We start from the raw sequence: 6,829 nt of genomic DNA, 5'->3' as shown, positions 1-6,829 counted from the left end.
CATGAATGCTAGGGAGCTAGAGAGGTATTCCTCCTGCATTCCAGGGGAAGTTGGGACACATGGCATTCGACTGGATGTTCAGGACCTGAGTTGTAGAGGCGGCTGCTCAGAATTGTGTCCAGAAGGTCATAGGTGCCTGTCAGGGCAGTAACTCTAGAACCTGCTGGTGGACACCAGTGATGAAGGAAGCTGTCAAACTGAAGACGGAGGTCTTTTGGATCTGGCTGGCCCAGGGGTCTCCTGCAGCAGCAGATGGGTACCGAAGCATCAAAACTGCTGCAGCTTAGGTGGTTGCTGAAGCATAAATCTGGGTGTGGGAGGAGTTTTGGAGAAGTTCTGCCAAAACCGTCATGTGACTCAGGAAGGGGAAGCAGAGCACCAGACACACCTGGTGGATATCTACACTTTATTTAATGCACACAAGTTGATAATGGAGATGAACAAGTGAAACTGTAAGCAAATAAATACACCCTCACTCAGTTCAATATAACTGGGGTTTTATCATTACAGCCTTTATTAGTTTGGTATGAAAATTAGTTTATGGTGGCTTAAGTTAGTTTATTTAAGATTTCACCAACATGACTGAGTCATTCTTTTTGACTATAACTTTTATTTGATTGACCTTTTCAATAAACTTTGCTCCTAAACAATCATTGTCCAATTATAGAAATACAAACTTTTTGTTTGCCTTTCTGACCAAAACCAAAAGTTGGAATTGACAGCATGTCTGGCTAATTAGCTTACTACATGATAGCTTATGTGTGGAAACCTTAGATAGAAATTGCTAATCATAAGCTAATTCACATAACTGAGTCAGTCTGTTGTCTTTATGATTTTTTTTACTACTTTCACACTATACTATTCCATAGCATTTACCATTCATTAACCCTTGTTACAATGGTCACTGCTTGGAAAAAGTTTTTTACTTAAATTATCTGGCATCAAATCAAGTTTGTTTCATTCAATCAATTTTTGTCCCAACTAGTCTTTCATTAAATTAAAATCCATCTCTTCTTCTTGTGGAACATCACAGTTTGCAAACACTGGAGAAAAGCTGCGAGAAAACAACTTTTTTTAAAGATATCATTAAATTAGCTATTTGTTTGATCCAAATCATTAGTTCTATTTGATGCTGTAGAAGACTCACATGTTCAAGTATGTTTATCTGCATCTCTGGAAACATTTTGTGCAACAAGTTGTTAGTTTAAAGCCACTTTTCCCAAACTTGTATTTAATGAGTTTCTTCCTGTGGGAGGATTTCTGCTGATATCTGACAAATAACTCATTACATAATGATAATACTGCACATTTGAACTCTGGTGGATCAAACCAAACAAATAATAATCATGGCTATTCTTCATTAATCCATGTATTGCCATAATGTAGCTCTGCTGGTGTTCACTAATGGGATGATACCAACATACATTTAGTGTTGCTTGAGGCTAAAAGGTAATCTTGTGCCATGAAATGGCATGCCAGAAATCAAAGCAAATATGTATATCAGCCATTTCCACATACTGTGGATATTAATCATTAAACAGGATTATATGACAAACATTTAATGGCTAAAGGCTATAATTTAGGACTCCTACAAGGCGGCTTAAATAAATAATTGTGATACTAATTTACATATTTACATGCCAGGCACTTTTAGGATGAAACACTCTCAATAAATTAAAATAAAGAACAATATTCTTACAAGAGAAGCAGGTGGTGCTGTTGGAGTTTAGTTTGTCTTATTGTTAATTTCTCTGTGTGCCGCTGCCACAGACAGGCAGGGGGAGGGTGACAGCAGGGTGGAAATTGACAAGAACAGCTGTGACAGGAATGAAGAATGTACTTAAAGGATTAGCATCCACTCCAGAGGTACGCTTTCACTCTCCGATAGGGTACAGTGACGTTGATGCAGCAAACAAGCAAATAAATGAATTTGTTTCAAGCCTGATAACTCATTATCTGGCACATGCTGAGATGCCACTGTCATCAATCTACAAGCTGGCAGGCTAAATGAAAATCTGACATTATTAATACACGTTTAAAAATAGTGTTATCTATCTTCTGCATTGGATATAATTCAAAATCTTTTTAAATCTGAGTTTTCTAATGCTGCCTAACACACAAAGCACTTAGTTCTGCAGTTGCAGGTTGACTGCTATGCTGTCAGGACCAAAGAGAGAGATGCCTTTATTCTGTTTTCCATTTTCTTCCATTAAAACAGCCTCAACATACAATTAAGCTCTTCACAGCAGACTTCTGTGAACAAAATGCGTTCATGAATGTTTAATATGATGACCCTAGTAAGGTTTTTTTCACAGCCTCCAGCAGGGAAACACAAATGTTTGACGAAATTTTTGTTCTCCATGGCAGCGCTTTCTTTTTTTTATTGTCCAAGCAATGTAATTATTTCCAGCTCTCTGTCTCTGATCTGAGCTCTGTCAGCATAGTAATTTGTCATGTTTTCTGCATGATGTCTGTCAAACATGACAGGCCCATGCTCGGGAAGCATAAACAACAACACAGAGCCATCTATGGAGTTAAAAGAATTGAGCATTTATTTGGGTTGCTGCAGAAAAAAAGGGGATGAAATTGAAGAATAAATTAAACAATTCTTTGCAGGGATACACACACAGCCATGTTGCCAGCAGTGCATAGTGTGAACATCGTTACTGGTGCCCTGTAGGCTGACTGCTGTCTGCAAGCTATTTGTGGCTATTATGTGTCTATAAAAGGAAGTCTGCATGGGGATACACACATCAACAGTAATACACATTGAACTTGAATGAGACAGACTGAAAAGTTTAATCAACACATGAAGTCTGGAGAGAAGTTCCCTGAAGGTTGGAAAATGAGCAAAACTTCCAGATGAAGAGGCATTTGAAGCAGAAATGGAGAGTTTGAATAAGAGTCTGGGGAAGGTAAGAGGGTTTGGAAATAGAAGTGACTTCTTTTCTTTTTTTTGGGAAAATGTGTACCAGATGGAGAGGCTCTTGTCGGTTATTTGCTGTGAGGCTGGAGTAGTATCACTGACCTGCCTTTACTTCTTCCTTTCTGACTTAAGATTCTGGTGTGAGAAAAAGATTTTACACCAAAGCTAAATCCTAGAGGAAAATGAAACTAGCTAAATCCATCAACAGTATTGTACCACCCATAGCCACCTTCCAGGCTGACACAAAAAAGCACTGAATATACTCAGACACAGCTACTGCATACTTCATGTCGCACCAAGATGAATACCAAACTGATACGGGTTGAATATAAATGTACAGAAAAGACTACAATTTACGAGATTTATATAAATATTTTATAAAAAGTGCATGTATTTAAGTACATCACAAGTCTAATTTAATTGCACTGGTATTTCCCCTGAAGATGTGTTCCCCTGAAGATGACAGATGCATTGATTGGAATATATGCATTTTTTTGGGTTTGTTTTTACCTTAGTATATGAGACTCATGGCATTTGTTTATAATCTACAGAGATAACCCAATGTGCTCTGTAGCTGTTTTCCTATCAGGGCAGCTGGCAGTAGGCTATATTTGCACGCCCTATCTACTCTGGAGGGAGGGGCTGTGTTTGTCTGTAATTAAACTCTTTACTTAGTGGCACACCCAACTGTTTATGCTTTTACTGTGGCACAATGTGAACCGCTAAGAATTTAACATGTGAGGATCTGAGGATTTCAATAATTTTGTTCTCAGGAAGAGCTAATGTGCTTAGTATGAATCTGCTTATGAATAAATATGTGAATAATTGATGTAGAACTTGCTGCCTTAAATTAAAACTTTTTGTACAGACTGCTGCTACAAATGAAGCATATAAGAACACAAGAAATTGAGCTAGATAACTGCAAATTGCGTAACATTTTTTAGATATAAGAACAAGACATATAATTTGCTGTAATGCATTTGTTTCCTCAAAGCATATTATTCACTTTCTGGTTGGTCACTGTTTATGAGTGTCTCTTTAAAGATCACCGTGTTGGGTGGTCTGCTTCAGGAAATGATTTAGTGCTGCTTGTATTCGGTCTTTGGGACATGTCCGACATGCCAAAAGAAATAACTGTGTGAGTAAGAGCATGCACACAGTGAGGTGACATGTGGCACAAAAAACCAATGCTGGTGGAAATGTGATCTATGGGGACGGTGTGACCTTGGCAGCACTCTCTGCATTTAAACATTCAAGAGGTAGGAAATGCTCACTTTAACCTTTCACAGTGTAAACTTACTCTGCTATGACTACAGAGGACATGAAAACAAGGAGGTTACATGGGTACACAAATATATAAACAAGTTTATAACATGGCACTTTATTATTACCACTGCATTTGTTGTCTTTTTATGCAGCTGATTATAGATAGGCTGGTGTCTCTCAGATGAATATTTGGGCCCTAAAAAGTATAACTGAACCTCAACAAGTAGGTGTCATGTCACAGAGTACATAGGTGACATTTTTTAAAGGATGGATTTACAACTTTTCAAGTTTTAAAAACAGTCAGGTACCTAAAGTGATGGGGTCCAAAATCCACAACCTTCCTGCTGCACAACAGTTATAAAAAGTATTTAACAGTTTATTTCTGTTTCTGTTTAGTGCTAAATTCCTTCTTTAAAAAAAAAAAACACTGTCAGCTAAGACACAAAGAGGGTGTTTTATACGAAAAAAGGCTCTAACTGTGGAAGATATCAACTTAATTTGACTTAATTTGACTTAATTTGACTAAGATGGTCGAAGGCAAATTATATTTTACGATTATCTTTTAAGCACATTTTTGCTCAAAAAGAACTGTGGATTTTATCTCCAATCACTTACATTGCAAGCAGAGAAGATCTTTTAATGGACAGTATAAACAAGCGGAATGATTACAATGGTCAAAACCTAGTCCAGGGGTCATATGGGCTCCTGACTATTGTTTTGAGGCAGATCTGAGAAACTGTGAGCCTATTCTTTAAGGGATGAAATCTGGATGAATGAGTCTATTGCATATTTCTCTGTTTAACCCTTGGTGTAGGAACCAGGAACGCCACGGAAAAAAGTCAGATAAGAGCTAAACTTGAATGTGAGATGTCTGTCCTCTGTTGTGTGTCTCTAATTTGTATTTGCTGGTTTTCAAACATGCGGACATGTTGATGTTGGAAGCCTGAATGATTTCCCTCCCTGTGTATTCTATATTTTCATGCTGACTGCCCTCTGGACTGACATGAAACACCTTTCCTGTACACGGTTGTACATGCATCAGTCAGAGGAACCCTGACTTTTATCTTATCTATATATCATCTATAATAAAAAAAAAAGACTGCAGCACAGTTATGAGTGTGCAGCTTTCCGCTCCTGTCTTTGATGTCTACCTGCAAGCCAGCACCTTGTTACAACAGTGTTTTTTCTTCTGCTATCCTGCAGATAACACCTCAATATCATGCTACTTTTTTATTACATATTCATGAATTGTTTCCTATCAGTTATGTAGCTGGTGCCTGCAATATATCTGAACAGAACCACACAACAATATTTAAAACACAAAATACACCATGCTAAAATGTGTGTGCCAGCGTGGACCACCACAAAGGAAATCATGCAGAAATGCTCTTTCCTCAGATGAACTTCCGTACGTGAGTAGATGCCAATATAACTCATGGATTGAACTTAAGTCATCTTCAAGTGCAGTCAATTTGGAAGACCAGCATGGGGTGATCTTACAAGATGCACAAAATGAAGAAAAAAAACGCTTTGAAAACCTCTTTGAGATAGTCCCAGCAATATGTCATTCAAATACTGGTATATTTTGAGATGATCTTCTGAGAAGTCTTGATAATGTAAACATCTCAGTAATCATTTTGTTTTGGAGTTGCCTTTTATCTACTTCCCATATTCAACCTGCCACACACTGTTACTATAACTGGGCTGGCTGGTTGAACTTGTGTCTTTGCTGAAATTGTGAGATGAAAGGTGAAGCAGAACCTAATATGCTAATTCTCCGACTGTGTCTACATCAATGTGTAGAGGAAGTGTGATCCATTTTTAATAGAACCTCAACTATCTACTACAATAACCTCCTCTAATTAGTGAAAAAGACAATTCGGTGCCCTTACCTTCCAGTTTGCATTTTGCAGACGACCCAACAACACTGTGGCGAGAAGAAGTGTGATTAGTAAGCAGCACAAGTGCTTTTGATTGGTTTGTGCTTTTATTACTGCAGTGGGAATAAACAGAAAATGTTTTCACACATCCAGACCATGAAATGCTGTTGAACCCAAACTGTGTCACCACCTTAACAAATTGAAGCCCTTGTGTTGTTCACATTTATGGATAACCTATAGAGAGGCTTAACACGTTTGTCTGAAGAGATGCAATATTTTTGCAACTTAATGTGAGCATGGTTGGAAACATACTGCAGCTCCCCTCAAATGTGAAAAATGTTGCTGTCGTTGTTACATGAGATGGAAGCTTTTACTCACCACAATTTGCACCTCTTTGCACATTTTTAGCATGGATGACCTTGGTGAGAATCCACCCATTATCACTGATAGTGTGAATGCTTTGCTGTAGTCACTGAGCTGTACAGGCTGGGACAAAGCTGAGTGAGTTAGGCAGAGCTGGATGTACTGCATCTGTACTCTCTAGCACAGCAAAGAGCTTTCTCATTATGAACCTGTAGGGACTGTTTCATTCTGTCAGCGCTGAAGTGGAGAAAGCCCCTAACCAATCCATTTTACAGAGGACACAAAGGGGCTGGCTTATTTACTAAGATCCAAAACAAAGGGTATTAAATTGTGTGTGCAGTGCAACAGATTGCAAGTTTAATTTACTAAGAATTACTAAATTCTACTAAGAATA

This window comes from Scomber scombrus, chromosome 12, assembly GCF_963691925.1.
Source record: "Scomber scombrus chromosome 12, fScoSco1.1, whole genome shotgun sequence".
NCBI classification, from domain to species: Eukaryota; Metazoa; Chordata; class Actinopteri; order Scombriformes; family Scombridae; genus Scomber; species Scomber scombrus.
The sequence above is the reverse complement of the archived record's forward strand: the minus strand, read 5'-3'. Positions refer to the sequence as shown.